Raw genomic sequence first — 15,015 nt, 5'->3', positions numbered from 1 at the left:
GGAGGGAGGAAAAACATACACAAAGAACCACCAGTTCCCAACGATCATGAACAATTTATACACTTATATTTATATCACAAAAATATTTTTTAATATTATAATCAACACATTTTTAATATTTTTAATATTATAATCAACACATTTTAAAGCAACAGGTACAGAGAGGGACAAAAGAGACAAAGACAGTGGACAAAGACAAAATTCATGATGGTGTTCTTGAATACATGTATACATATATTAGTACTACTATCTGTATAATTGGGCATAAATGGGCACATAAACATGGAACATGGTGAAGAATACAGTCAACATAATACAGACTGATTACATGAATATGTGTAGCATGAAATATAAATGGGAGTAGCAAATTCAGGAAAAACAAAAATAAAAAAGCAAAATGAATTTTTAAAAAAACGTTTTCCCAATTTACCATTTTTTTCTGCAATTTTATATTCAATTTTAAACTTAGTTTTGACCAAATTTAAAAGGCTTGAAAATTTGATGACAACAGTAAACTCGTCATAAACCCAAAGCCTAAACCGAACCTAGCCTAAATCAGGAGACGAGCTGATTGCGTCCGAACGGTTTGAAGAGACAACAAGGAGTCCCTAAATTAGTTAAACATGGGATTCCCGAAATACATCTCCCAACAGCGTGCAATTGATGCACGGATAAAACGGCATGCACTTGATGCACGTGCAGCATGGGTTGTGGCACCAAATTCAACATTCAATATTATTATGCAAAGGCGAATTATAGTCACAACACTTCTGATATCAAATAATTTTGATTTTTTTCAAATTCCCGATATAATACAAACTTGGAAGGAAATTGTACATTATGGCTTACATAATGGCTTTAAAACTTATGACAAATATAACACATTAAGTTAGGCTCTTTCTCTTTCTTTTGGAATTTCTCTTGTTTGATACAATGACCAAAATAGCAAAGGCAATTATTACTCGCATAGGCCTACATATTCCTAAGGTTAAAAAAGTAAAAGGAAATTTAAACTTACCTAGTTTGAAATGCTGATGATACCACTGGGTCAGTAATCGGCGAAGTCGAAAATGGTAATGTTCCGGCTAATACTGTCCAATTTATACGTGCGCTTAGCTCCGCCCTCGTTTTAATGCATCCCATAACGCATTCTGTCGTTGTGATTTGTATATACATAACATTAGGCGACACACAAAAACAAAACCCTATTCTATCGGCCCGACCGACCAAGAATTTGCGTTCTGGAGATTGTTTTTTAATTGCTAAAATCATGTAAAAACAGCATTGGCTAAAATGTTTTAAAAAAACGCCCAACCGACCCTACTTAAAAGGTCCTTTTAACAGGTTTTTTTTTATTTCGTCGCCTAACAGTGACACGCGCACGTCTTTTATAACTACTGTTTTTGAGAAAAAAATACATGGTGTTGTTGTAGGCCTACACTGGGCTATGGGCTATTCCTGTTCAAATCTTCATAGGATACCGTATAGGGGTGTATGGGTTTCAAATAGAATAGATCATTATATCCTCAAAGACTAAGCCCCTGCCCCGGGGGGGGGGGGGGCACTTCAATATGAAATGGATATAGCTGTTAGGGCTGGCACTTTTGCACTAAGGGGCATTCGGTGAGAGCAAAATGTAAAAAATATGGAGTCATTGGGTGAGATACATGATTTTTGGCATTCGGTGAGAGCAAAATGTAAAAATTATGGGGTCATTGGGTGAGAACATGACCGTTTTTTTTAAATAGAATCTTTGGGTGAGAGCCGAAACAGCGCCACAGAAACCTCGAAAATCGTATTTCTAGTTATGGCTTCACATTTCTTTGTTTTTTCCAAAATAAGTAACAAAATCAGTGATGAATGGAAGTTGCTGTTCAAATTTCAAAAATAAAATGTCCATCTGAAACATAGGTGCCACACCAAATGCCCCCCCCCCCTATTTTTCGAAAAAAATCCTGCACCGATAGACCCCTGTGGTCGTACTCCGTTAGGCTTAAGCAGACCTACGTCACTTTCATATTAAACCATGCCTCCAGAAAAAGTTTTTGAGATTAAAAATTATTATTGTGTTTTGCCAATGAAACATAGCTTAATTAAGTCCTTTTCTAACTGGCAATACAAGTCTTAATGTTTATCCAATTCGAGGGAAAATAGGCAAAACAGACAATTTTGCATTACAAGTGCAGTCACATAATGCAAAGGCTTGGCACAAGTCTATCAAAAAATAGAGTATAACAAAGTCCACAAATCTAATATTTCATGTTATGTTTAATAATTGGTTATGAAAGAAATTAGAAAATGTTATTTCCATAAATAAGAATGCATAACTTATAGAAGTCATTGGGCTTGATTGTCACAGCATACGAAAAACTTCATATTTTTGCCGTTATTTCCACAAATCGACCAAAATTAATATTAAAATTACTAGTTAGAACTAATTTAAGCACTAGCATTTACCTATGTTTTATTGGCAAAACAGGATAATTATTTTTTAATCTTTTTTAGGGAAGAGTAGAAGATGATCAAATACGAGAGAAATGCTTCATAGAATGAAGCTTTCGTGTCAATTTGCGATTATGTGGGGTGGGAGTTCTGTTTTGGGGGCCTATTGTAGTGAGGATATTGCTTTGGATATTGAATATTGTTGAATTTCGTTATGCAGGGCCTAGGGTATATGATGGATAGTATAGAAGACACAAATAAGTAAGCTTCCCCCCTAGTCATTTATACACGCATTCTTGTCACACGACGAATTTCGAGAAAGTCATGTAAACGTAATTTCGTTTTTCACCCGACCTCCGTCCAGAAACAATCCTGAAATGTTGAAAACCTGGGGTCGGCGCACTCATGCCAGTTTATCCTAAGGTATACTCTGTGTCTTTTGTAGCCAACCCTGTGGCTAAGAGAGGCTAGGAAATACTTAAACTAATACAAAAAAATCATACCCTCCTTTCATATCAAACAATTCCAAGAAATTGACAGGCCTGTTAAATCAAGGGTAAGATCGATCCTTATTCTTCATGAAACGGGCACAGCCCATTAATTCTGCTAAAAATTAATTAATAAATAACAAAATTACGTCATAATTATGACTTTAAGTCGGCCATAGAAATCTATTTTAAACGGACAAAATAGCCATTGGGGTTTCTTTCACTTTACCTTGCTAGCAACCCTTCCCAGCAGTTAGGCATATTACAATAAATATTATTTCATTCAGCATTTTGGGTAAACACTAACAAAATGATGTAGGTGTGATGTGCCCTGAATAATTTAATTTGATGATTTATCTTTGTTTACAAAATTACATGGGTGATGACAAGTGGGGGAATTCCCCTCTCAAATTGAGCAAAACAAGTTGAATCATATCTAATTTGGAGTATTTGGAAACCCCCCTGAGGATGTAAAGTGAAGATGATGTCAGGGATTCCCTCAGGAAGTGATGTAATGAGAAAGGTTAATGTTATAATTAAGGCTTGGGAATTCCCACAATCATATTTGGCTATTAATATTTGGGATTTCCCCCTGCTTGATATATAAGAAAATGTAAACACAATTATTGTCACAGTTGATAGTGTTGATCTGGGCTAGCTAGCTAATATGCTTACAGTCCAATTCCTTCAAAGAAAGGAAATTGTAAACCAGAAATATTTTATGTAGTCAAAGTACTACTATTTGCCAGTGTTGTCGGAGAAGATCTAGAATGCGTCAAAGAACGTACTTCTTCCAAGAAAGGAAATATATTCTTCTGTCGACTTGCTGAAGTCTGGTATTCTGATTCAACGCAACTGTCAAAATAAGTGGGGACAACTGCATCGCAGTCCTGCTTCCTGAAGATATTGTGTGAAAGGTGGAAATAGCACCAAGTTTGGAGAAAGCAGCGCAAGGAGTTAACGCAAGGAGTAAAGTGATTTGGAGAACTGCGCAAAGAGTTACGAATGTGTTTGGAGAACGACGCAAGGAGTACTTGGGAGAAAGTAACACCATTTTCGTATGAGGATTTTATACACAAGGATTTATCAATGCAAGTGTACAAAGGACTTCGCTGATTTTTGCAGGACAAGTGAATAAGGATATATTACATCAGTCGTCCAGAACATTGCAAGAACTTTATGATCACCAAGAAGAAGAATGCTGGCTAAGTACAAAATAGATAAAGAGTGATTATATTTGATTATTGTGTATGTGCATTTGTTGTCATATATTGTATCAGTAATAACGTGCTTTCAATTAAAGACTTAGATTTTGTTAGCATAATTAAACAGTGTATTTGTGTTGTGCATTCGTGTGAGTTCGGGTAAAAGGTGATTTTGGCCTTGAGTCAAGTACGACTCGTAACAAAATTGGGGGCTCGTCCGGGATATACACTGAAAAAAAAGTTAACATTAATTTACTGCGTCTTGAAAGTGAAAGTACAGTATGGAAGAGTTCAAATCAGAAGAGTTTCTTGAAACTATAGATTGGGAGAAGTTTGATAAGTTGAAGAAACCTGATTTATTAGCATTTGCAAAATACTATGAATTGGATGTAAAGCAAGCCAACAGAAAACAAATAATCAAAAATGCCTTAATTGATGTTTTGGTTGATGAAGAGTATTTTGAAGAATCCATTTTGGAGAAGAGAAAAGAGGTCAAAACTGAAATCGGGGATGCAGTAAAGTTGAAAGAACTAGAAGTTCAGGTGGAAATGGAAAAATGAAAATGCAATTGCAGTTGGACATGCAAAAGCTAGATATGCAAAATAAAGAAAAACAAGAAAGATTAGACATGGAAAACAAGAAATTAGAAATGGAAGAAAAAGCACGCTAAGAAAAGATGGCGCTTGAGCACCACAAATTAGAAACAGAAGAAAAGGAAAAGGTAGCAAAATTGGAACTTGAAAAACAAAAGTTGGAAATGGAAGAAAATTTGAAACAAAAAGAAATTGAAGAAAAGTACAAGTTTGAACAAGAGAAGTTGGCAAAGCTAGGTGACAAATACTCATCAAGTTTCTCCTCAAAGTCAGGGTTTGATGTTACAAAGTATGTAAAGCTGGTGCCTAAATTCAAAGAGAAAGATGTTGACGAGTATTTCCAACATTTTGAAAAGGTAGCTACAAATTTGAAATGGCCTCCAGAGCATTGGACCCTACTGTTACAAAGTAGTTTTGTGGGGAAGGCCAGGAAACTTACTCAGCTCTACCAATAGAGAAGTGTAACAATTATGAAGAAGTCAAACAGGCAGTCCTTAAGGCCTATGAGCTGGTGCCTGAAGCATACAGACAAAAGTTCAGAGATTCAAGAAAGCAAGCAGATCAACCCCATGTAGAATTTGCTAGAGTAAAGGAACAAATGTTTGACAGGTGGCTTGGTTCAAAAGAAGTCAAAGATGATTTCGGCCAACTTAAGCAATTGGTTCTTATAGAAGAGTTCAAAAAATGTGTCCACGCTGACATTAAAACCCACTTGGATGAAAGCGCTAGCAAAATTAAGACGCTAAGTGACGCGGCGACGATGGCGGACGACTATGGCTTAACTCACAAATTGAATGCGAGTAGATTTATTCATAACAGAAGTTATTCAAACAGGTTCAGCCAAAACCAACCTAGAGCAAATCAGGGTGGAACACAAGAAGGGAGATCTCAGTCTAATCACAGATCCTGGTCTAATTCACAGCATAGTGCTGGTGGTAGAGGGACCCCATGGAGTTCAGGTACCAGACCAACAGGTGGGACTGAATTTGAATCCCAATTATTTTGCAATTTCTGTAAGAAACCAGGACATACAGTGACCATGTGTCGGACTTTAAAAGCCAAACAAGACGCACAAAAACAGCAGCAAACTGCTAGTAATACTGTAGGATGTGCAGTGTCACTCGAGTCAAAGAAACAAGTCAGTCAAATCAAGAAACAAGAATTCTCACAAAAGGGAGGGGAGACAGATAAGGTGTGTGAAGAATTTGAACCATTTGTGTTAGAGGGAGTAGTATCACTAGGTGATAATGGTAGTCCAAAGCCCATTAAGATAGTGCGAGACACATGTTGTGCACGGTCTATGATTCTGGAAGGAACTTTGCCCTTTAATGAGGATAGTTCAGCTGGTAATTCTTTGATCCAGGGTATTGGGATGGAAATACTTAATGTACCTCTCCATAAAGTTAACTTGACATCTGACTTAGTTTCTGGTCCGGTAACCATAGGAGTTAGACATGAATTGCCAGTCAAGGGAGTGTCCATGTTGCTAGGAAATGATCTGGCAGGGGGGAAGGTTTTTCCTGACCCAATAGTTACAGATAAGCCCTGTTTACAGGATGACAATAGTGAGGAAAAGGAGATATTTCCTGCATGTGCAGTGACACGGGCAATGAGTAAGAAGGCCTCATTAGAAACAATTGAGGACAACCAAATTGATGACATAGGCTACAGTTTGGAAGACACATTTGTGTCAAAGTTGAATGAGAAAGAAGATAAACTTCCTTCTCCAGGGGATAAAAAGACCCCTCAAAATGACACAGCCTCTGAGCATGAACAAATTGGGGAAACATTGAGAGACCCATTAAGTCATGACAAGCTGATTCTGGAGCAACAAAATGACCCAGAACTCAAAGAGATCAATCAAAGGGCATTGACCCTAGAAGAAGCAGAACAAAATTCTGTCTGTTTTTACAAACAAGACGATGTGCTAATGAGAAAATGGCGGCCCCCTGATGCACCTGCCGATGAAGAGTGGAAGGTAGTGCACCAAATTGTGGTACCAAAAGTCTACCACACTGAAGTTATTAACATAGCACATGATAGTCCCATGGCAGGGCATTTGGGTGTTAAGAAAACTCATGAAAGAATTCTGAGACATTTCTGGTGGCCCACTCTCAGAAAAGATGTTTCTGAATATTGCAAAACATGTCACATATGCCAAGTAGTAGGGAAGCCCAATCAGAAAATACCTCCTGCTCCATTAAAGCCAATTCCAGCCTTTGATGAACCATTTAGTAGGGTTATTATTGATTGTGTAGGCCCCCTACCAAAGACTAAGGACCCGGTGCTTAATCTCGCCGATTACCTCTGCGTCGTCTCGCAGCATTTCGATGGCTCTACTGCGTCTTGCAGTTTCAAGCCGCAGCACGCCGATGAATTAATATAGTGTAGCCATATACCTGGTTGCGAATTCGCGAGCAGTTATGGGCATCGAGTTCGCAACATCTTGACATCTTCTTGCTCTGCGGTTTGCCATTCATTACTCAAAACCTTTATATTAATGTTTATTGTAGTACGTACTTGAGTTTACTCACCGTGAGCAATTTGCGGATCAGTCGATATAATCCGGCAAAGAATCAACGCACTCAAGGACACTAATTTGTAAGGGTATTGTTGTCAAGTGTTATAAGCCGGTTGCGAGAAATGTAGGAGTTGGGCCGATCAAGCCGATGAACGGGTGACTGAACATGGCTTTTCATCGAGCAGACACACACTTTGTTAGTGCATATCGCAACAGTATTTTATTTCTCAGCATAGGCGCATCGGCTTGGGTCTGCGTCTTGGGTTGCGGGCACGCCGCAGACTTTATCGGCGAGATTAAGCACCCAGACCTAAGTCAGGTAATCAGTACCTCCTGACAATTATGTGCGCGTCAACACGCTTTCCTGAAGCCATACCCTTGAGAAATATTAAAGCAGTGACTATAGTGAAAGCTTTAACTAAGTTCTTCACATTTGTGGGGCTCCCCAAGTCCATACAGTCAGACCAAGGATCAAACTTTACTTCTGGAGTATTTCAGCAGGTCATGTATCAATTAGGTATAGAACAGTATACCTCAAGTGCTTACCATCCAGAATCACAAGGTGCACTAGAAAGGTTCCACCAAACATTAAAAAACATGATCAGGACATACTGTTTGGAATTTCAGAGGGACTGGGATGAGGGAGTACACTTGTTGTTGTTTGCTGCTAGGAAGCTGTTCAGGAAACTTTAGGATTTAGTCCTTTTGAGTTAGTGTTTGGACACACAGTGCGCGGGCCCTTAAAGTTGTTGAAAGAAAAGTGGCTCAATGAGAAATCAGATATCAATTTATTGGATTATGTCTCCAATTTTAAGCATAGGCTTAATAGAGCAACTGATATCGCCAAAGAAAACTTGAAACAGGGTCAGGCCAAAATGAAACAATGGTATGATCAACATGCCAGAGAAAGAGTGTTCAAACCAGGTGACAAAGTTCTAGTACTGTTTCCAATTCCAGGACACCCATTGCAAGCCAGATATCATGGCCCATGTGAGGTAGGGTCAAAAGTGGGTGAAGTAGATTATATTATCAAGACTCCTGGTAGACGCAAGAGCAGGCAGTTATGCCACATAAATATGCTCAAAGAGTATGTTGAAAGAAGTGACAGTGGCATTCCAAAACCTGTGTGTACAGTAAAACATACTGATAATGTAGACAAACATGCCGATGTATACAAAATCGTCAATGTAGACAAGAGTAAAGATGACAATTCTGATGTCACATTTGACCAGGATAAAGAGCTGGAGCACAAAGAGTATAATGTAAAATTGAACAATTCTGATGTGCTCACTAATTTGGACTCAAAGTTAGGTCATCTTTCTCAAGATCAACAAAGTCAAATTGCAAATTTGATTCACAAATTTGACAATATATTTCCTGATACGCCAAGTAGAACAAATGCTGCATTTCATGATGTAGATGTTGGTGATACAAAACCAATCAAGCAGCATCCTTACAGAGTCAATCCATTGAAAATGGAACATCTCAAAAATGAGATAAATTATATGCTAGACAATGATATCATAGAACCAAGTAGTAGTGAGTGGAGTTCACCGTGTATACTTGTTCCCAAGCCTGATGGTTCATACCGATTGGTCGCAGACATGAGAGCTGCAAATGTTCATTCAAAGACAGACTCATACCCTATTCCAAGAATTGATGATTGCATAGACAAAATTGGGAATGCAAAATTTGTTAGCAAATTTGATCTTTTGAAAGGGTACTGGCAGGTTCCACTCACAGACCGTGCCAAAGAGATTTCTGCTTTTTGTACACCATTTGGTCTTTACCAATACAAAGTTATGCCATTTGGGTTGAAAAACGCACCTGCAACATTTCAGAGAATGGTAAATCAAATTGTGGCAGACATAGAGGGATGTGAAGCGTATGTAGATGATTTGATTGTTTACAGTCAAACTTGGGAACAACACATGGAACAACTCCATCAATTGTTTAAGAAGCTGTCTGAAGTACAATTGACAGTCAATCTGGTAAAAAGTGAGTTTTGCCATGCCACAGTCACATACTTGGGATATGTTGTAGGTCAAGGTCAGGTGAAACCTATCAAAGCCAAAGTTGAAGCAATTGAGCAATACCCCACACCTGTAAACAAGAAGGCACTCATGAGATTTCTAGGAATGGTTGGCTATTATAGAAAGTTCTGTCCAAACTTTTCAGAGATAGCAAGTCATTTGACTGATTTGTTGAAGAAAGATGCAAAATTCATTTGGTCAGAACAGTGTGAAAATGCTTTTCACAAAGTCAAATCAATACTCATGAGTTCACCAGTACTTACTGCACCTGATTTTCAGAAGCAGTTCAAGTTGACTGTTGATGCCAGTGACATAGGCTGTGGAGGTGTTGTGATGCAAGAGGGTGAAGATCAAATTGACCACCCTATATGTTACTTTTCAAGGAAAGGAAATTCAACAAGCACCAGAGAAATTACTCCACAATTGAGAAGGAGTGTCTAGCATTGCTATTAGCATTGCTGCATTTTGATGTGTATTTGGGTACCACAGTATACCCTGTGCTTGTTTTCACAGATCACAATCCCTCACCTTCATCAACAGGATGAAGAACAAAAATCAAAGACTGGTGAGGTGGAGTTTGACCTTGCAAGAGTACAATCTGGACATCAAACATATTAAGGGAAAAGACAATGTAATGGCTGATGCCTTGTCCAGAATTGCATAACAACTGACAAACAAAAATTCCTTTAAAAAGGAACTTGTGTGACAAGTAGTCACTGTGTATGTTGAGTTAAGCACTCAAAGTTAATATTATGTTGAAGTTGATGTAAAAGAAGAAAACAATTAAGAAAGTTTTCATTACATTCAAACTTTCTTCTTTTAAGGGGGAGGGTGTGATGTGCCCTGAATAATTTAATTTGATGATTTATCTTTGTTTACAAAATTACATGGGTGAACAAGTGGGGAATTCCCTCTCAAATTGAGCAAAACAAGTTGAATCATATCTAATTTGGAGTATTTGGAAACCCCCTGAGGATGTAAAGTGAAGATGATGTCAGGGATTCCCCTCAGGAAGTGATGTAATGAGAAAGGTTAATGTTATAATTAAGGCTTGGGAATTCCCACAATCATATTTGGCTATTAATATTTGGGATTTCCCCCTGCTTGATATATAAGAAAATGTAAACACAATTATTGTCACAGTTGATAGTGTTGATCTGGGCTAGCTAGCTAATATGCTTACAGTCCAATTCCTTCAAAGAAAGGAAATTGTAAACCAGAAATATTTTATGTAGTCAAAGTACTACTATTTGCCAGTGTTGTCGGAGAAGATCTAGAATGCGTCAAAGAACGTACTTCTTCCAAGAAAGGAAATATATTCTTCTGTCGACTTGCTGAAGTCTGGTATTCTGATTCAACGCAACTGTCAAAATAAGTGGGGACAACTGCATCGCAGTCCTGCTTCCTGAAGATATTGTGTGAAAGGTGGAAATAGCACCAAGTTTGGAGAAAGCAGCGCAAGGAGTTAACGCAAGGAGTAAAGTGATTTGGAGAACTGCGCAAAGAGTTACGAATGTGTTTGGAGAACGACGCAAGGAGTACTTGGGAGAAAGTAACACCATTTTCGTATGAGGATTTTATACACAAGGATTTATCAATGCAAGTGTACAAAGGACTTCGCTGATTTTTGCAGGACAAGTGAATAAGGATATATTACATCAGTCGTCCAGAACATTGCAAGAACTTTATGATCACCAAGAAGAAGAATGCTGGCTAAGTACAAAATAGATAAAGAGTGATTTTATTTGATTATTGTGTATGTGCATTTGTTGTCATATATTGTATCAGTAATAACGTGCTTTCAATTAAAGACTTAGATTTTGTTAGCATAATTAAACAGTGTATTTGTGTTGTGCATTCGTGTGAGTTCGGGTAAAAGGTGATTTTGGCCTTGAGTCAAGTACGACTCGTAACATAGGCCTAAATCGTACATTATTGCTTTAAACTGCCCGACACCGACCCGAGTGAACAACGGTGAACCACGAGTCAAAAGTCGCCTAATTGGGCTACCATATCGCGGGGTTGGCAACTCTGGTTGCAAATACACTTCTGACCTTCAACACAGTCATGTCTTCCGAATTTATTCCTTTCTCTGCTGACCAGAATTCGGGCCAGAATTGAACTTCGCTAATTAATGTTTTTTATCAGAGATAGTCACCACAAAGTTAGGTCACAATCAGTTAGCAGTCAAGCACATAAACCAATTAGTGATTTCATGATTGGTCAGTGGTTGTTTTGTTTGGTTTAAGGATTAGCTGTGCAAAGGTCACTATGGACCACAATGGCCTCATTCCAGTGGCATATTATCAATAACCTCAATTAAACAATCATAGTGCAAAATTTGACCTTAAGTTGCAGAGTACGAGTTTTTGTATTCACATTTTCAAAGGTCATTCAATGAATGCACAAATGTATTGGGGTTAAAGAACTCCGTACTCTTAAAAGATTTGGTTTTACATCTGATGAACTTGCAGTTATTTACAAAGGCTATGTACGGCCATTGTTAGAATATGGTGATGTTGTATGGGATTCGTCTTTGACATGTGAACAGGTTAATTCTCTTGAAAAAGTGCAAAAAAGGGCTTGCAAAATAATACTTGGCAAGAAATACAACTCATATACTGATGCAATTGAAGAATGTGGAATTCAGACTCTTTCTGACCGTAGAAAAAATCACAGTGTTAAATTTGCTCAGTCTCTGCCAAAATGTGACCGTACGAGCAATCTCATTCCCCCTACAAGGCGCTCTATGCATGGCAGAGAATTACGCAATTCAAATTCCATCACTCGTTTACCTTGTAGAACTGAGCGGTTCAGAAAGAGTCCAATTCCACACTTCATCAACTTACTTAATGCTTAAAATTGATGTTTTGTTTCACCCATTGATGCAGTTTAACAATTTGATGCAATTTAATTTAATTATTTTGATGTGACAATTTTTATGGTATGGGTATGACAGTGAATATGAGTGCATTGAGTGACTTGGTGTGTATGCATATTATTTTGGGTGACTGTGTTTGGAAGTACATGTAAGAGGTGCGCTCAAGAGTGAGTGGGGGGGGGTGTGTTTGTGAGGATAAGTGTGGAAATAAGATTAGTTAAGGGGTTTGCTTACATAATTATGTGCAATATAATTTTTGTGTTTCTTTTATGCTTTTTTGATGCTATTTGATTTGGTGTGTGGCGCGTATTATTTGTGGTCACTGTGTTTGGGAGTAAGAGGTGTGCTTAGGTGTCAAGTGGTGTGTGTGTGAGTGTGGTGTGATGGGGTGAGTGTGGAGATACGCTTTTATAATTATGTGCAATATAATTCTGAATATTATATGTTTTTCTTATGTTTATTTCTTGTAATATGTATTTTAATAACTTTTTTGTGTAATAATAGTAAATAATTTTTTGATGTTTTAATATTGTAAAAAGTGACGCAATTTGGCAATTTGCCACGATGTTATTTTCAATAAATATGAAATGAAATGAAAAAATGAACTGTGCCCTGATAGATGAGCATGTTGTAGATTCTTCACGCTGTAAACAACTAGTTCACGTGCAAACATGTTCAAAACATACATAATTAGAATGGCCGAATGTCACCGTCTAACGGGTTCTAAGAGGCGGTAAACTGGTTTAAACCATACCTGACCATACAAAGGTCGCGGATTATTTGGTGTTTTTACAAATCCATTAATTTTGTCTTTTAAACAAAGAATATACGCACACCATTTTATCCTGTGCATAACAGAAAACAATAATAAAATAAAATCCAGGCATATTGTGGTTTTATTTCTGAGCAAGGGCATAATTTTAGCAAAATAATTGCGGAGTAAATCTAGTAAGAGTGAAATTAGAAACTTTTCACAAAGTCAAGCCTATAGGTGCGCCCTCTGTAGAGGGCGCCCCAAAAAAAGCGCTGTGTTGTTCTGGAATCGGAGTTATATAGGCCCCTATACCATCGTTATAAAGAGATCGAAACAACAAAAGTGCATTCGCCTTTGAGACCAAATGTGACGTGTCATGTCAAAAGGAGACACTTTTGGGCAGGTTATCAATTTTGAGGTTTTTACATATCTTAAATATAGAGATATTTTGCTCCACAATGCCTTTTTCACCAATGAAATCGGACATTCCTAAGCGAAAATATTGAGTTCGTAAGTTGTGGTATTATAAAATTGGAAATTGAGATATCGGACTTTAAAAATATTATTGACAATGTTGAGAGTAGGAATTACCTTGAAAAATGTCTCAAAAATACAAGATGCCAGTTATATTCCGGTCTGAAACTATCAGACAATATTTTTAACATTAATAACATCACACATTCGCAAATTGTGAAAAAATCACCCATGGGCAAATTTTTGGCTATTTCTCCATTTACGATCCTGCCCAAAAGTGTCTCCTTTTGACATGATGACACGTCACAAATGTCTCTAACATGTAGATTAATTATGCAGTGAAGGAAACAATTGATTTGATTTACATAGAGCTTTCAAACATTTAATCTGCTTTTTAGTTTTCTGTATGCATAGATGCACACATTGGATCCAAATTGACAATCTATAAAAATAAATATACAATACTCAATGGAATAGAACAATTACTAGACCGATTCCATGGGATAAGCCAATTATTGCCAATCATTACCTTGGTAAAAGATAATCTGTTTTAATCCGATTTTTTAGACCTAGATTTTGGGATACATGCTCTGTTGGCAAAGTAAATTGGTGATTACGCTAAGGAGAAGTGAGTATATATCATGATATTGGCCTATTGATTTGACTAATTTTGAAAAAAAAGAGAACATTTTGAAAGTGCCGTCGTAACCACCCTCTGAATCCGATCACCATCCTCTATTGTTATGCATAGTGGTGCTAAAAGTCGATCGATACATGTTGAAATCAGCAAAATTCAGAGATACACCTTTTTGCTATGAAATTAACTTTCTCGGTCAATTATAAAGCATTATTTTTTTTCTTCAGTAATGCAGTTAGTCCTTGGATATACATTAAAAAAAATCATGGTGTTAAAATTAGGCAAATTTTAGTGTAAGATTTTTGCCCGTGAGCTTTTAAACTAATATATTTCGCTAAAGAAAGATATTTCCCACCTCTGTAAGGCACATGGTCTATATATTATAGTTTTGTCAGAATAGCTGTTTTGAATTAACCTTTTTTCACTTGCGACTGCCAAAATGTCCAACCAGACTTCAAATGTTCTAAATATAAACCAGTAGAAATAATCGATATTTCTATTGTGGCTTGCAAAATCATCATGGGTACATTCGCGAGTTGATTTTGACAAAATTGGAATTGAAAAATGGTGCAATCAAAACCGAAATTCTGACAAAACTATGACATATAGCTCTATATGATGTGCTTTAGAAAGTTGGGCAATATCTTTCATTAGCTAAAAGGTTGATCAAAAAATGAAGCTCTTGAATTTTCCTGGCTAAAAGAAGTTTTGACGAAAGTACGGAGTTTCTTTTGTTTTGTAGAAATATACACTTCAAATTAAAAAAAAAAGTCCGCAGTTATGTAACCCGCCCTACACCATAAATACGCTTGTTATAACAATTTTATTTATTTATTAGAACATACACTTTTGTAACATTGGCACACGCCAATCAGGCGGTGCTTTCATAAACATGATATTAAAGCCATAATGTACGATCTTATAATATGAAATTGGTTAATTTTTTTCAAACCTGATTTTTTTTTGCATATTTGTAATGTTTATACA

The sequence above is a fragment of the Amphiura filiformis genome, chromosome 13 (genome assembly GCF_039555335.1).
Source record: "Amphiura filiformis chromosome 13, Afil_fr2py, whole genome shotgun sequence".
Classification (NCBI taxonomy): Eukaryota; Metazoa; Echinodermata; class Ophiuroidea; order Amphilepidida; family Amphiuridae; genus Amphiura; species Amphiura filiformis.
This window is presented reverse-complemented; position numbering follows the sequence as displayed.